We start from the raw sequence: 18,729 nt of genomic DNA, 5'->3' as shown, positions 1-18,729 counted from the left end.
TGCCTGCTTCACTCTCAGCTGGTCATTCACCAGCCCTGGCCCTGCTACAGATACAGAACTTATTTCTTTGGGGCCTTAGTTTACTCCCCCAGTCGGAACCAGTATTCATACGCTTTCCGACTTAGCCCTAGACTTACTCCACAAAAATAAAACAGCAGGAACATCCTCTGCACTGATCATGCTATTCATCTGTAGTTTCAAGTTGCCAAATTTTGCAAGGCAAATTTCGAGCAGTGGAAAATTTGTACAGCCAGATGTAAAACTGGATGAAGTTTTGTGAGTTTTTTAACAGTTGAAAGGTCGCGCAACTTTAGCCAAGCTGAACTTAATAGAGGTTGGGGCCTTTGTTTCTAAAGCCCATACTGTACACAATTAATTTTGCATACATTGAGAGTTTACAGCTGTATTGGTGAATGTTTCGTTGGATTTAACACACTATGGTTCTGAGCCAAAACAAGAGAACTACTTTGATTCATTAAATCACTCTGCTTGTCACTGTCTTTCTCCTCAACTACGTCATTCGCAGAAAAAGGGAAAGGAGATGTGATAGTTTGTGTATTCTCTTCTCTGTTGTATTCCCAGATGGATTATGTTTACATATCCTTTAATTTTTTTGTTCTAGGTTTAAACTCAGTCTACCACTTACAGGGCAATAAGTGCAAGACAAAAGACAATGGGTCGTATTCCCAATCAGATAAGCAATAAAGGAAAAAAATCATTTCCATAATAATAAAGATACGCTTTACGGGAACAAAACTATATTCCATGTGTAAAATAAGAGTTATTTGGTTGAATTTACATGAAAAAGCTGGGATTACACCAGAAAGTGTTACCTTTTAGTGATAGCTGGTGAGACTGTAAGTACTTGAAGTGTATAAAAAATTCAATCAAACCAGCTAAAGTGCAAAAAGAAAGCCATATTATCAAAGCCTTGAATTCTGAGGTCTTACATACATGAGTATACTTGCCAGAACTATACCCTAAATTTATTCACTCAACAAACATTTAATGAACATCTAATATGGATGACCATCAAATTAGAAATGGTGTGTTCTTAAAAGTGGCATCAGCAACATGACTGAATAGGACATCCTTTGTCATGCCCATCCCCACCCCCCAACAGAAGCAATTTGGCGTCCATCCATGGAAAGAGTGTCTTTGTGGGTGCTGTGGGATCCAGTACCATATGCCAAGAGACCCAGGAGGAGTCTTGCCCGCCTGTGTGTTGGGTATTAGGCATACAGACCTTGATTTCAGCTGTGGACCCTGCAGTAGCCTGTGAACCAGCTTCAGCACTTCTTGGCTGTGGTCCAGGATCCTCTGGCGAACACTGTCTTAGACACTCACCCACAGATGAGAAAAAGAGAAAGAAAACTATTTTATGCCCTTTATATGACTTGCGTCACTTTTCTTTATTAATTTTTTAAACAAATTCTGTAATCCCTATAGCTTCTGCCAAAACTTGATTAATACTTGAGAATTTCTTACCATGTTACAGTTGTGTGACACAAAAAGAATTCTGTCTTTTGTTTGTCTCTCTCTTTTCTTCTCCTTCTTGATCTTCCCCTTCTCCTTTATGATTTTCTTCTTTTTTGCCTCCTCCTTTCCTCTCCTTTTTATTTATTCATAAGCTTACCTTTATTTTTATGCTTCTCCATTTTTCATTATGGAAATATATGCTTTTTATGCTTTAAAAACATATTTTGTTTTCTTTTTCTTCCATCCTTTTTTCTTTATTGAGAGTGCATCGTATGTAGGACACTGTCATGTACTGAAAGGTACACGAAGATCATAAGAAAGGAAGGGTTATTGGCCTCAACCAACCCATATTCTTGAATGGTAATATTTCTTACCAGTAGGTTTCCTGGGAATTAAAAAGTCAAAAGAAAATTTCTAATATTTCTACCTAGACAACAAATAATAGTATTTTGAATAATGTTAAATACTTTCTAGAAAACCAAAATCATTTGTGTTCATTTTTATATTATATCTACACATACAAATGGTTTAAATTCATTAAAAAAAAATCTGAATTATGTCACCAACTCCCTGTTTGACATTCTGTGGACTGCTTAAAATGAAATATCCAACTCAGGAGAAGTTAAGCTTAATGGATTTTTGTCAATTCCATTTTCTATTTTGTCCTTTCATATAGAAGAACCACTTAAGAGTGTTATCATTCACATGTTATTATCTAGAAATCCTTTTTTCCTATTTTCTAATATAACAGGTTGTCAAGAACTATGAGGATTTTAAGATTTTACCCTGCTTGCAAGGTGAAACATTAGCCTGCCACAGATTTGTGGCTCCTGTCAGAAGATAGAAGACCCCAGGGTCAGAATCAAAGTTTATTATTCACAGAAATAGCAGTAGCCAGAGGATCATCAGCATCCCATATCAGAATCATTTCTGTGAGCCTAGGTCAAACTGGTTAGATGGGAGGGGCCACCCTTACCTGAATCTCACAGGAAGAAAAGGTTCAGTGGCTATTATTGATGGTCAACTTCCTAAAAAGTTGAAATAATATGTTGCCTAAGCAAATCGAGGTTTGTTATTGTCCAGTAAGGGAGACCACCCTCTTGACAGATCTTAGTAGTAACTTGGAAAATGAGAGATCCAGGGCAGATATTTGTCAGAATTTGAGGTTTGGTTTTCGGGAGTCTTTCAATGATGGGAGCTGATTGAGATTGAACAATCCTCGTGGTATAATAGTCTAGGATTAGTGAACACAGCAAGATGGGGGTTTTGAATTAAGTTTTGATAATTAAACAGTCATTTGGTAAGCAAGTAATTTGCCCTTTCGAGTTGTGTATTATCCACAGGAGGAGCTATTTACTCTGATGAGCAATCTGTTGTTTCGAGAGGGGGTAGTTGAATAGTTGATTATTTGGATAAATTTTCAGGATTTCTGCAACTTTATCTTACTGGGCAAAAATTTCCTGCAGTAGTCAAGTCGTGTCCCTATACACAGTCTTAGTTCTTGATCCTGTTAAGGTGTTTAGTTGTAAGCAGCTTGTTCTCTCAAGGTGTTAATTTGTTAATCCAAGGATGCTATTTAATTGATTAAATGGAAGAAAATTTGTGTGCAGAAGAGATGAAGATGTAATCTGGAAGAAGTGGAGATATGGGCTAAGCTGAGAGGTGGAGGCAAGGGTGTGATGATGGAATGACCAACCTATTTGGTGAATCACAAGGAGAAGTTGGGCAAATGGAGTAGCATCAAACCCAGAACAAGTGAGATAGGATAGTTCTAGTCTTTGCACCCTAACAGCATGGGAGTAGCTTGTGTGGCTACTCAAAGGCACCAGAACCAGCTAGACATATGTGGTATAATAAAGAATTTGTCTGGTTTTTGTCCTGTGTCCTGGCATGGAGTTCCTAAAACCCCTTGGAATCTCCTGAGTGATAGGACTATCTTTATTAGGCTAATGAGGTGACTCATGGTGGGCCCCTAGATAGCTTTAGGATGGAGGCTGGTCACCAGAAAGATCAACCAAGTGATTAGAATGTTATAACTTTGGGCCAGCCTAACCTCAGGGGCATGAGAGGAGGACTGGAGATTGGGTTCAATCGTGTGGCCAATATTTAAGCAATCATGCCCATGTAAAGAAACCCCAGTAAAAACTCTGGATACCGAAGCCTGGTTGGTGAACACATAAATGGACCAGGAGGGTGACATGCCCTGACTCCATGGGAGATGGTGTGGGAGTTCTTCATTCCCTTCTAGACCTTGCTCCACAAGTCTCTTCATTTGTCTTGTCCTTATATGTGTCTCCTTTTTAATAAAATTGTATCATACGTATACACGTATTCCTGAGTTCTGTGAGTTATTCTTGTGAATTATTGAACCTGAAGGGAGTCATGGGGACCTCCTAGATTGGTAGCCAGTTGGTCAGAAGTGCAGGTGGCCTGGGGGACCCTCTGAGACTTGCAGCTGGCTTTTGAAGTGAGAGCAGTCTCATGGAAGACTGAACCCTTAAACTGTGGAGTCTGATGCTTAGTGCCATAATTGAATTGCAGTACACCCAAATGGTGTTAGACCATTTGGGTTGGAAACAGAATAGTATACCACTGAATAAATAAATAATTTCCCTTTATTAAAGTAGAAGGAAACTTTCAGCTGCCTTGGGTAGACGTAGGAAACAGGAACTTAGAAATATATTCCTAGTAAAAATAGGAAAAATAAAGAAAGGAGAAATATAAATATGTTTTCTTTTTTTTATAATTTCCTTTAAAATATCATTAAAGTTTACCTTGTTTCCTTGAGTTATCATGCTACTTTCAAATTCAGAAATAGATAATATGATCTTAGTTTTTTTGTGGTTTTCTTGTCTGTGTCAGCCTTTTAATAATGACTAATATAACTTTCTAGTAGTGTAAAGCTTAACTTTTTTTTTTTTAACTAAAGATGTATTCTAAGAGGATACTTCATAATTGACTTAATTTCCCCAGGTATTTTGATGCTTAAAGGGAAGAGGAAAATATGTATATTCAAAATTCCTACCAGAATACTGGCAGCAGCTTCAATCACTGGAGAAATTTTACTCCTTTTCACACCTGCAGCTATATAAAGCAGGAGTCCCTAGCTAATTGAAATAAAATAATATTGAAATTGCTGGAGGTTAAATGTTCCAATTGCATACTTTGCTTCTAGAAACATATCAGTAACATTTGGGTTTTTTTCTACTTTATTTTTGTTCCATAGAAAGGAAAAATATCACCTATCACAGATAGCAAGAAGAAAGGAAGGTAAACGTAACTAAGTCTCTTGGCTTCAATCTCATACATAAAATATACAGAAATTGAATCCTTTTCCTTGTCGTTATCACAAAAAGCTCAGAAAACATAGTAAAAAAAAGCATCTTGTGAATATGTATCTCTATTGTTTGTGAGAATGACTTGAAATGGAGATCTAAGTTGTTTTCCACACTAGAACAGGACTTGTAAATAACTTCTGTACTGTTGCCAGAATTAATCATTCGTATCAAAGAAAGTCTCCCCTGGAGAATATTGCGGTGACTTTATCAACATACCTTTCTCAGAATTGCTGCCCATTACAAGAGAAGCTCATCAGGCTGAGTTCATGAGAAGGAAATGGCTGAGTAATATCAGCAAGCATAAACTTGTTAGATTAAGAAGGCTAGTTGCTTTAATAAAGTGTGAAATATGTAACATGCGCAGAAGAGTGCACCATGTTTAAGCATCAATGGCTGATTTTCACCTGATGAAGTTATTTTAGTGGGGGTGCAAAATGGTCATCTTTCTGATTATCACATTCATTTTATATTTATTTTCTGGCATTCTTCTCCAAAGGAGAGTCTTCTCTATTTTCTTTCTCTCCTTTTTAGATGAACTCGTGTTTAAAAAATTCAATGTATTATGATACATTGCTATCGTTATTTACTGTGGTGCTCAGATTTGCCCCAATTTGTGTTCCAGTCATGTTAAAAGCTTTATTGAGGTAATTGACATATGGTACAGTGCATGTTTTAAGGCATGTAATTTGATAAGTTTTGACATATATCCACACTTGTGAAACCATCACCAAGGCAAGATAATGAACATATCTATCATTCTAAAAGGTGTCCTTGTGCCCCTCTGTAATCCCTCACACATGCCTAACTTCACCCCCTTCATCCCTGGGCAACTACTGACCTAATTTATGTTACTATAAAATTACTTTACATTCCCTAGAATTTATATAAAAGGAATCATACAGTATGTATTTTTTTCATCTGACTTATTTTACTCAGCATATTTTGAGAGGCATGCATGTAATGTTTATGAATAGGTCATTCCTTTTTATTGCTTAGTATTCTGTTGTAGGATATGCCAGAGTTTGTTTATCCATTTAACTGATGGTGCGTGTCGATTGTTTCTAGATTTTGGCTGTTACAAATAAAGCTGCGGGAACATTCATGTAGAACTCTTTGTATGGATATGTTATTTTTCTTGGGTAAATATCTGGGAATAGAATGGTTGGTGGGTGTGCTTTTAACTATTTGAGAAGCCACCAAAATACCTTCCAGAGCAGTCCTACCATTTTGCATTCTCACCAGCAACAAATGAGCACTCCAGTTCTTTCACATCCTTCCCATCACTTGATCAGGTCAGTCTTTTTAAATTGTGGCCATTCTAATAAGTGTGGTTTATCTAATTGTGATTTTAAATTGTATTATTCTAGTGACTAACCTTATTGAGGGTCTTTTTAATGTTCTTATTTGCCCATCTGTATATCTTCCTTGGTTAAATGTCTGCTTAAATCTTTTGCCCATATCTTTTTATTGGGTTATTGTTTTCTTATTATTGAATTTTAGTGTTCTTTATATCTTCTTGGCACACTTCCTCTGTCAGCTATGTGATTTGTAAATACTTCATTTCATTCTGTTGATTGTCTTTTCCTTCTTTTAATAGTGTCTTTTCAAAAGCAGATTTTAATTTAGATGTAGGAAAAGTTATCAATTTGTTCTTTTATGGATTGGGCTTTTGGTATTGTATATAGGAAATATTTGCTAAAATCAAAGTCATGTAAGTTTTCTCCTAGAAGTTTTTTTTTTTTTTTTTTGAGGAAGGTTAGTCCTGAGCTAATATCCGCTGCCAACCCTCCTCTTTTTGCTGAGGAAGACTGGCCCTGAGCTAACATCCGTGCCCATCTTCCTCTACTTTTTATGTGGGATGCCTGCCACAACATGGCTTGACAAGTGGTGCCATGTCTGCACCCGGGATCCGAACAGGTGAACCCCGGGCCACCAAAGCAGAACGTTCGCACTTAACTGCTGCGCTACCAGCCTGGCCCCTCTCCTAGAAGTTTCTATGATTGTAGATTTCACATTTGAGTATATAATTCATTTTGAGTTAAATTTTTTATATTGTGCAAGAGATGGATCAGAGTTCATTGTTTTTCCATATGGATTTCTAATCCCAGCATCATTTTTGAAAAGTCTATCATTCCTCCTCTGATTTTGCCTTTGCATCGTTGTTGAAACTTGTCCGTGTGTGAAGGTTTATTCCTGCACTCCTTTTATTTGTTCTGTAAGTCTGTCTATCTTGATGCCAATATGGCATTGTCTTGATTACTGTAGCTTTGTAATAAGTGTTTATATCATGTAGCGTTAGTCCTATGTTCTTTTCTTCAAAGTTGTTTTGACTCAGCTTCTTTGCATTTCCATGTGAATTTTAGAATCAGCTTGTAAATTTCTATAAAATAGCTTGTTAGGATTTATATTGGGATTGTGTTAAACTTATAGATAAATTTGGGGACAATTCAGATCTTAACAACAGTAACTCTTCTGAGCCGTGAACAAAATATAACTCCCTGCTTATTTAGGCCTTCTTTAAATTCTTACAACATCTAAAAAATATTCTGTGCACAGATCATTCATATACCTTTTCAGATATATCCCCAAGAACTTCACATATTCTGGTGCTATTGTAAATGGTATTTCTAAAGCGTACTATTTCAGATTTTTTGTTGATAGTAGTTAGAAATACAGTTGATATTTTATAGTGATCTTGTATCCTACTAATTTTCTAAACCCATTTATTAGTTCTAAAAGCTTTTATGTATATATATTCCAAAGGATTTTCTAAACAGACAATCATGCTATCTGTGAATAAAGATAGTTTTTCTTCCTCCATTCCAATCTGGATGGCTTTTGTTTCCTTTTCTGGCCTAATTGCCATGGCTACGAACTCTATTACAATATTGAATAGAAAAGGTGAGAGTGGACATCCTTGCCCTGTTCCTAATTTTAGAGGGTTAGCATTCAGTTTGCTACCATTAAGTATGATGTTAGATGTAGTTTTTTCGTAGATGCTCTTTATCAAGTTGAGAAAGTTCCCTTCTATTATTTGTTTTCTGCAAATTTTTATTAGGAATGGAGGTGGGATTGATTCAAGTGATTTTTCTGCATATATTGAGATGAACATATTCTTTGTCTTTTTTAGTTTGTTAATATGGTGCATTACATTGATTTTCAAATGTTAAACTAACCTTGCATTTCTTGGATGAACCCTACTTGATCATAGTGTATTTCCCTTTTTATATAGTGACAGATTTTTTTTCCAGAATCTGATTAGATTTTTTTAATCCATGTTAATAAGGGCTATTAGTTAGTTTCATTTTCTTGTAATGTCTTTGGTTTTTTTTAAGATTGGCCCTGAGCTACCATCTGTTACCAATCTATTTTTTTTTCTTCTCCTCCCCAAAGCCCCCAAGTACCTAGTTATATATTCTAGTTGTAGGTCCTTCTAGTTCTTCTATGTGGGACACCACCTCAGCATGGCTTGGCGAGTGATGTTAGGTCTGCACCCAGGATCCAAACCAGCAAAACCCTGGGCTGCTGAATTGGAGCATGTGAACTTAACCACTTGGCCATGGAGCTGGCCCCTGTCTTTGGTTTTGATGTCAGGGTAGTTCTGGCATTATAGAATTATTTGGGAATTATTCATTTCTTTTTAGTTTTTTAGAAGCAGATGCATAGAATTGGTATTGTGTTTTTCTTGAATGTATGGGAGAAATGATTATAAAACTATTTGTGCCTGGAATTTTCTTTGTGGGAAAGTTAACTACAATTTAACATTTTTAATAGGTAAAATTTTTGTTTCTTCTTGAGTGGGCTTAGTAGTTGTATCTTGCAAAAATTTGTCCATTTCATCAAAGTTGCTCAATTTATTGCCATAAATATGTTCACAATGTTCCCTTACTATGTTTAAAATATTCATAGGGTCTACAGTGATGTTACCTTTCTCATTCCTGATGTTGGTAACTGGTGTCTTCTCTTATTTTTTTTCTGGTCAGTTGAGCTGGAAGAATGTCAGTTTTATTGATATTCTCAAAGAAGACATTTTTGGTTCTATTGATTTTTAAAAATTGTTTTCTGCTCTGGTATTTATTTTATTTCTTTCTTCTTTCTACTCCGGAAGCTGATGTCATTGACTTGAGATGATTCTTGTTTTTCAATATAAGCATTAAGTGTTTTAAATTTCTCCCTAAGTACTATTTTAGTGCCATCCCACACATTTTGGTATGTTGTGTTACTTTCCTAGGGCTGCCATAAAAAAGTACCATAAACTGAGTGGCTTGAGACAACGATTCTCTTGCAGTTCTGGAGGCTAGAAGTCTGGAATCAGGGTGTCAGCAGGGCTGTGCTCTCTCTGAGACCTTGGGTATAATCCTTCCTTACACCTTCCCGGCTTCTGGTGGTGGCAGTAATCCTTAGTGTATCTTAGCTTTCAAGTGTATTACTCCAATATCTGCCTCTGTCATCATGTGATGTTCTTCCTGTGTGTGTCTCTTCTCTTCTTGAAAGGACAGCAGTCATATGGGATTAAGAGCCTACCCTATCCGGTATTACCTCATCTTAACTAGTTACACTTGTAATGACTATATTTTCAAATATGGTCACATTCTGAGATACTTGGGGTTTAGAACTTGAACATAATTTTTGGGGGACACACTTTAACCTGTAATAATTGTGTTTTTATTTTCTTCCTGTTCAGAATACATTCTAATTTGTCTTTTGACCTCCTTTGAGACCCATGGATTATTTAGAAGTAGGTTTTTATTTTTTAAATATTGGGGATTTTTTCAATTTAATTTTTCGTAAGTATGCTGGTGATGAATTCTTTGGCTTTTGTACATCTGAAAAAGATCTTTATTTTGACTTCATTTTTCAAAGTTGTTTTCTTGAGATATAGAATTCTAGGTTGGCAATTTTTTCCCCTCAGTACTTTAGACATATTGCTCCACCATCTTCTCTCTTGCATTGTTTCCAACAGGAAATCTGCTGTCATTTTTGTGTCTTTTTATCTGTATATTGCATGTCTTTTTTCATTAGCTGCTTTTAAGATTTTCTCTTTATCACCAGTTTTGAGCAATTTTCTTATGATGTACCCTGGTGTAGTTTTCTTCATGTTTCTTGTGCTTAGGGTGCATTGAGCTTTTTGGATGGCAGGTTTATAGTTTCCATCAAATTTGGAAAGTTTTGGAGGTTATTTCTTCAGATATTTTTTGCTTCCCCTCCTCTTTCTTCTTTCCATGGAAGACTCTTCTGTACACACATCATAGGTTGCTTGAAGTTGTCTCATCACTCACTGACGCTATGTTCAGTTTTTGCTAGGGGGAGGCTCATTTCCTCTTTCTCTCCATGTTTCCTTTTGAATAGTTTCTATTATTATATCTTTAAGTTCACTGTTCTTTTCTTCTGCAGTGTCTTATCACCATTAATCTCATCCAGAGAATTTTTCACTCTAGACAATGTAGTTTTTATCTCTTGAAGTTTGATTTGGATTAAAAGAAAATCTTCCATGTCTTTTCTTAACTTTTTGGACTATAGAATATAGTTATAACAACATTTTAAATGTACTTTCCTGCTACTTCTAACATCTGTATCAGTTCTGGGTCAGTTTATATTGTTTGACCTGTTGTCTTATTATGAGTCATATTTTCCTGCTTTTTGCATACCAGGTAATTTTTTCCAGCTTTGTTGAGGTACTATTGACCCATAAAAATTATATATATTTAAGATGTACAATGTGATGTTTTGATATACATATACACTGTGAAATGATTACTGTAATCAAGCTAATTAACATATCCATCACCTGATATAGTTAACTTTTTTTGGTGAGAACTCTTAGCACATTTCATATATATTATACATTATTACTAACTATAGTCTCCATGCTGTACATTAGGTCTCCAGAACTTATTCATCTTATAACTGAAAGCTTGTACCCTTTGACCAACATCTCCCTGTTTTACCCACACCCCTAGCTCCTGGTAGACACCAATCTATTCTCTGCTTCTATGAGTTTTAGATTCCACATGTAAGTGAGATCATGCAGTATTTGTCTTTCTCTGTCTGGCTTATTTTACTTAGCATAATGTCCCCAAGGTTATTCCATATTTTCACAAATGGTGGGATTTTCTTCTGTTTTAAGGCAGAATAATATTCCATTGTATAAATATATCACATTTCCTTTACCTGTTCATCCATTGGTGGATACTTAGCAGGCTTCCATATCTTGGCTACTGTGAATAATACTGCAGTGAACATGGAAGTGCAGATATCTCTTGAAGATAGTGATTTTATTTTCTTTGGCTATATACACAGAAGTGGGATTGATGGATCCTATGGTGGTTCTATTTTTAATTTTTCTGAGGAAACTCCATACTGGTTTCCATAAAGGCTGTTCCAATTTGCATTCGCATCAACAGTGTACAAGAGTTCTTTTTTCTCCATATCCTCACCAACACTTGTTATCTTTTATTATTTTGATGATGGCTATCCAGTGGATGTGAGATGATATCTCATTGTGGTTTTAATTTTCATTTCCCTGATGTTAAGTTTTCTTCTCTCTCTCTCTCTCTCTCACACACACACACACACACATATAAATAAATAGGGTGGGAGGAAATTTTTGTAAGTGATGGATATGTTTATGAGATTGATTATGGTGATTATTTCATGGATGTATGCTTATTTTCAAACTCAAGAAGTGTGTATGTTAAATATGTGCAGCTTTTGTAAGTCAATCATGGCTCACTAAAGTGTTTTTTAAATACTTTACTGTAGTTTTAATAGGATTTCAGAAAATACTGCAATTAGATACATGTGCTCAATCTACTGTATTGAAGCTGAGTTAATGTCAGGAACTGTTAACCCTTGGCATTATTCTAAATATTCTCAGGATGAAAAGATATCCTCAAAATGTAGACTTGTAAAACTTCAAACAAAAGGTTAAATCTTTGCCCTTTTTCACTTGAAAATAAGGAAAAGTCATAATCATTGAAATTAGGTTTCTCACTTTCTGGAGAAACTTAATTCTTACACTATTCTGGAACAGAAGCACATTTAAAGAAGATTGATTATTTTGGAGCTTTCCTGTGCATTATCATCTTGAAGATGGTTTGGCTTATGGAGTTCTTTAACTTATTCAAGAACTCAAAAAATATAAGGAAAATGTTGAAAATAAATAGCTGTAGTTCTTTAGAACATTAATATGTAATACCTGGACTTATTTCTTTGTTGGCTCAAATCCCTGTTCAATCCACTCAGCCCTATTTTGTTCCAGTACAGGTAGACTAAATACTACGTAGTTCATTCCTGCCAATGACCTTTCTAGTGTGAGCTTTAAATGCTCCCTCTTTTAGTGCATCAGTTTCCGTGGAATTTTTCATTTAAAAACAAGGCTTATCCATTTGTGCTAACCTGGATAAAATGTTCTCATCCTTATTTTATAGTGTTGTTTACATTTTCCAGTACCAGTCCAATCAAGTTTACAAAGTTTTGGCATTCTTTGGAGGGAAAGCCACTTAAGAAAGGAAACGAGTAATGTGTTACAAATTCTCCATTTTAAATATTCCTTTTCTTGCTTCTGACTGAACTGCAATCAAGCAAAATAAGATTGCTCTTAAGAGGTAGAGAGATTAGAACAGTGGAAATTTGTAACTCTTCAAAGTTGTGTCAATTGTAGTTTTGTTTTGATTGATCTTGTAGGAAAGTGCTCAAATTGTGCTTTGATGCAAAGGTTCATTTGGAAAGTAGCCTAGATGAATTTTCTACTTTGTCTTCTGGCAGCAGTTTGGCTATTTTCCTTGAAATGATGTTGGCATTTTTTTTTTTTAACTCTTGTGGATATTTTTACTGTGTGTTTCCAGGTACCAAAAAGATAGACCCTTTCTCATTCTATGTTGATGTATGCTCACTATGCAAATGAGTTTTTTCTCGAACCTTCACCCTATTCAGTGGACTTAAACCTCTTTTGTTACTTTTGGGAGAAATAACTCCTACGTTCTTTGTGAGTCTGCTTTAGGGAAAAAAACATTTTATTTTTCCCTTTAATTAAAAAAATACAACTGGCCTTTCAAAACAAATCTGAATCTAATATAATTTTATAATAAAAAGGAGAGGCTGTGAGGGAGATTTTATTTATGGTTTCTAAAACTACACTTAGATACAAAAAGCAAATACTGCCTTTTTTGAGCACTTAGTTCATGAAACTTTGTGAATGTAGGAGAGAGTAAAGAATCAGCACAAATTAAAAAATAAATGTGGGAGTGGAGCTATGTTTTGAAGCACTGCCATGAGTTTTCTGGCTCGGCTAGTGAGAGATGTCAAACAATAAACTGAAATAAGTGAACACTGAAACCAAATAAGAACCAGGACTTACTCGCTCAAGGGTATGTTTTAATTTTGGGAGAAATAGTTGTTGCTGTGGCTGACAAGGCCCTGTTGTTCAGTTTTCCTTACTAAATCAGAGCAAATATATTGACATGCACTCCGACATACATATATAGCTTTTCAAAGTGATTCTCCCTAATATTAAAAATTCTTGACTACTTTCCAATCTGAAGAGAGGTTAGCAAAAGACTAAAGCTTTACTAAGACCACCCAAAATATCAGACTCCACCCTTTCTCTGAATCTGTGCCACTGTAATACAAATGGAGGAAACTTACGGGGGAGGGGAGTGGCGTGGAGGGCAGATGGGGGACAGGAAGGAAAAAGGAGACAAAAGAAAACGCAACTTTTCATCAGATGAAATTAAACTCTCCTTTCTTTCTTTCTGATCTCTGGAAGGATGAAAAGATACAAAACAATTAAATCAGTCATTTCTTAGTATAGATTTTTTGTGTTTGCTGCTTTTAGCCGGAAGTATACATTGTGATTTCTATAATACTCATATGTTGCCAACTGTAATGGGTGTATTGGGTCTTTCTCAATTTCAATTTAAACCATGTACAGTATTTTGACAACATCTGTCCTAAAAGATTAGTCTAGTTCCAATATTAGCTCTAAATTTGTACCACAATATGCTGCATGGGAGGGAACTGGAGAAATTCATTCCATGATAATTTTGAAGACAACTTGGAAAATTCTCACTCATTTTAGTGAGTCTTTTTGTTTGGAGGTTTTTGGGTCAAGACACTGAGATCTAGCTGAACTAAGATGCTTTCAAAGATCCCACAGATGTTTATTAGAATCAGTCAGTGATTGTATGCTTATCAGCAAAACTATCTTAACTGTCGTTCCCAAAGTTGTGTCAGTTCCTTTTCTGTGAGTCTCCTCAAACTTTTTAAAAAAATTAACTGTGAGCACAGTGAACAGAGATGGTAAGCAGTTTCACATGCTGTGTAGGAATTCACAGTTATTTTTTAACTAGCCCTGAAATGCGTAGTTTTACTTCAGAGCATCAGAAAATATTCCAGAAGATCAAGGCAGCTCAAATTTAAGAGAAAACGATCAAAGGAAACAATTAAATGGGAGACAATGTGAAGAAAGTATGATGGGACATCAAAAGAAAAGAATGGTGAAGGGAGGGCAGGCATGAAGTGTGAAAATTTGTGCGAGAGAAATGGATGACTGTCTGCTCTGGAAGGCACGCGAGATCCACCACTAGGTTAAAGAGGGATGGGTGGAAGTTGTGAGGCTAATGACAAGAAGAAAGAGTTTGAACATAAGGATTGTGTCCTGCGCGTGGTTCTCTCATAACTCTCCATGTGTGTGCTCCCAGGCTCTTAGACTGCAACATGCACAGAATTGGTTTATTCACTCCTGTGAGTATTGCTCTCTTCATATAAACATTTCCCTAGTGGTTTAAACATTTCTGGAAGCAATTATGTTTCTTAGAAGTAACTCTGTGCTTTCCAATTAAGATGCTATGAAAAATGTTGCCAGTCTTAAAAGTCAGACATTTTCTATTACTCTGAAAGATCCTTAAAATTCTCATGAAGCAATCTCTGTCAGTGACCTAGGATCTTGGAACCTTCTACATGCACGTATCTAAATATCTATCTAGTTATCTATCTAAATACATACGTACATGTGATTTTAGATGCCCACATTCTTTTACAAATATGTACATGCTCACAAAAACTGGCCACTGATACTCTTCATAGATTCATGTTTCAACATCCTGAACTTGGGAAAAAAATTTAGAAAAGTTTGATTCCTTTCAAGCAAAACAGGTTTGAATTAGAATATTCTACAAATAGCAAACATTTCAAGTCTCTATTTCTCAAAATTAAAAGAAAGAAAAATCCACTACTTTGAAGATGTATCACTTTAAATTGTGCATCTTGCAACTACGCAGTTAAGGTCAAAATTTTAATCCTCAATTCATTGACGATGCAAATTATTTGCCAGCATTTGGAAGTCAAACAGGGTGAGAGGGGAGAGCCTTTACATATTCCAGGTTTAATATCTAAGCACCAGATGGAAACAATTCTACTATGAAAGAAAGAAATCTGTTAGGATATTTTGGAGATCTGTTCAGTTCAGCAGCACGTCACTGGTTATGGAGGCCAATTTCTCAGAGGACTTATTTGAATTGCAGATATTGAAGTAGTGCACTAATTTAACCCAGAAAATGCTGAATTTTGGGGTTAAGTTTTAATAGTTCTTAGGTTGAAAAAGTACCCATTTTTCTTTCAATAATGACTCTTATACCTGAAACAAAGACTTTTGAGGCAGATAAGCTTGAAGGGAAGGAGTAATGTTTTTGGTAAAATTTAAATAATGATAAAAGTTTCACTGTTAATATCTACAACTATGACCATTCTAAGGGAATTGTAAAATTGTCTACATTTATTTTTGCTATGAAAATCTTTTATTCAAGACAGTTTACGGCATTTAATTTTGAGGGATTGGCAACAGTTAACAACAATTAGAATAAATAAATTAGCTTATGGATATTTCAAAGGGTGATTTTTAAGTGAATTTGAGCAGAAACAAAGGGCAACAAAATCTGCTTGGTAAATAATAGATGGTTGAGCTTTGAAAATGAAAGACAGGGGACACTAGTGGGATACTAAGCAATCAATCTCAGAGGGGGCCTCTTTCATATTCATACCTGTGTTTTCTGGCAAAATAAGTGTCAAAATTTGCAGCCATATGACAGCAAAATTGTGCAGTACATGGTGAGTTATAGATTTTGGATGAAATCCAACTCAAATACTTTCCTTAGAACTTGACATGATAAACAAAATACATTGCTTTTCCAAACTGCAGTTTGTTTAAAACAAAAAACCAAAATACTGCTATTATAGTAGATGATCAGAATGTCAATCCTCCCCATCCCCATTGCTAGATTTTTATCTCATAAAAATTTGTGAATGGATGGTATCTATATACAATGTGCTAGGAGCCCAAAATAAACGAGGATGGAACTAATGGAAAGCAGGCAGTGAGTGAGCCTTGTTCGTGTATTTTGGGTGGGGAGAATAGAGGGAGTCTTTGTGGGGAGCAAAGAGAAGAGAATATTCAGTCTTCAACCCTCTGACTTGATCCTACCCTTTCTGCTGTGTATTTGGAAATAAGGCAAGGGGGAAGTGAAAAGGAGTTTAAAAGCAACAAAGAGAAACAGAAGAGAAAAGTAGGAGGGAATAATGGTGAGGAAACCATTCTCTTGAGTGCATCTATAAGGATGAGTTCTTGGTTTCTAGGTAAAGGACATTACTCAGCGACCCTTGCTGTCTTCTAATGGGTCATGTCTTGGAGACAGTTAACCTGCCCTCACAGTATTAAATCAGGAGATGATCTGAGACTAACTCGAAAATAGATTTCATGGTTCTGGGGCTGTCTCTGAGCAATTTAGGGGTTCAAGAGGAGTAATTTAAACTTCCTTATGGACTTTACCTATAGGTTGCACACTTTGTATTGTTAAAAAAATGGGACAACTTTCTCAAACAATTTGCGATTGCTTTAAAGAGGTGGAACTAAAACTGCCAAAGGACAATTGGTCCATGAATCAAGAAGCCTGCATTCAAGTCCTACATCTGCGGCTAACTGTGTGAGCTAATCATATCTGTTTCTCAGCTTTCTCAGCATCCTGAGTGTGATAAATATGTAGTAAATATCTGGCAAAGGCCTGTGAATATTTGAGTGTTCTTCCCCACTTACCTCTATCTTATCTCTGTTTTCTGTTCTGTAAAATTGTAGAAATCTGTGCCTTACAAAGTTAACATTTGGAAAACATTGATTGAACAACTCACTTTATACTGCTTGACTTATTGATTGACTGGATTATTGAACATAATCAGTCCTTTTAGAATCATTGAGCTACTTTTATGAGGCAGGTTGTAGAAGTGTTTGATGATGGGGGACTTAGTTTGCTAAGGCTTATAATACGCGGAGTGTTGAAAAGTGGGGTACTGGTGATTAACGTAGGGACAGAGGAGCTGGGTCAATAATGGCCAGTCTTACATACTGGAGGAAATATATATATTTCAAAGCTGAGAACTACTTGCCTATGTGCTCTGGAGTCATAATCTTCACGTTGCGAGTTTAGAGAGTTAGCTCTTAATTCTGCTTTCACGTTAAAGTCACTGGGGTCTGTACTTCCTGGTACCCAATATGTTCTGTATTAATAAGGATAAACCTACTCAAGCTCCCTGCACTAAATCATTGAATTGAGGAATTTCAGGGATGCCGTACATCTTATTGGTGATCTTTTCCAACATACTACTTAGAGAAGGCTACGGCATAGTAAAATGACTATTAAAGTGGGGTGAGAATAAGAATAGTGTATTTCCCAGCTTCTTAGCCTTTTAGCTGATCACTTTGGGCATTTACTTTTTGGGAATCCAGCTGTGATTTATTTCTTAAAAACATTTTTATAGTACTTTATTGAGATATAATTTACATATAAAATTCACCCTTTTCAAGTGTATATTCCCATAGCTGTGCAAGCATCATCACTGTCTAATTTTAGAATATTTCCATCACCTCAAAGAGAAAGCCCATGCCCATTAGCCATTTATGCTTCCCCCACCCCGCAGACCTGGCAGCCGTTAATGTACTTTCTGTCTGTATGGATTTACCTACTCTGTACGTTTCATATAAATGGAATCATGCAGTTCTTGGCCTTTCGTGTCTGGCTTATTTCACTTAGCGCCAAATTTTCAAGGTCATTCATGTAGCATGTGTCAACATTTCATTCTTTTTTGTTGCTGAATAATATTCTATTCTGTGGATATGACACTATTTATTTATCCATTCATCGATTGATGGACATTTGGATTGTTTGTGCTTTCTGACTATTATGAATAACGCCCCTGTGACATTCCCGGCAATGTTTTTATGTAGACGTATGATTTCAGTTCTCTTGGTTATATACTTAGGAGTGGAATTACTGGGTTAAATGGTAACTTTGTTCAGCTTTTTGAGGAATTTCTTAACTGTTTTCCATAGTGGTAATTTTAGATTTCCACCAGCATTGTTTGAGGGTTTTAATTATCCTTATCCTCATTAACAGTCGTTACTGTCCATCTCTTTTGTTATAACCATCCTGTTGTGTATGAATTGATATCTCCTTGTGCTTTTGATTTGCATTTCTCTAATGACTAACGATGTTGAGTATGTTTTCACGTGATTATTGGCTATTTGTATGTTGAGAAGAAACTTTTGAAATTCGTCTATTTTTAAATTTTGTTAATTGTCTTTTGTTGTTGAGTTGTAAGAATTCTTTAAGTATTCTGGATAAAAATTTCTTATGAGATATATGATTTACAAATATTTCTCTAATTTTGTGAGTTTTTTCACTTTTTTGATGGTGGCCTTTGAAGCACAAAAGTTTTAATTTTGATGAAGTGTGATTTATTTCTTTTGCTTGTGCTTCTGGTATCATATCTAGAAAATTACTGCCCACACCAAGGTCACAAAGATTTACTCCTATGTTTACTTCTAAGAGTTTTAAACTTTTATTTCTCACATTTAATTCTATGA

The sequence above is a fragment of the Equus caballus genome, chromosome 26 (genome assembly GCF_041296265.1).
Source record: "Equus caballus isolate H_3958 breed thoroughbred chromosome 26, TB-T2T, whole genome shotgun sequence".
Lineage (NCBI taxonomy): Eukaryota > Metazoa > Chordata > Mammalia > Perissodactyla > Equidae > Equus > Equus caballus.
The sequence above is the reverse complement of the archived record's forward strand: the minus strand, read 5'-3'. Positions refer to the sequence as shown.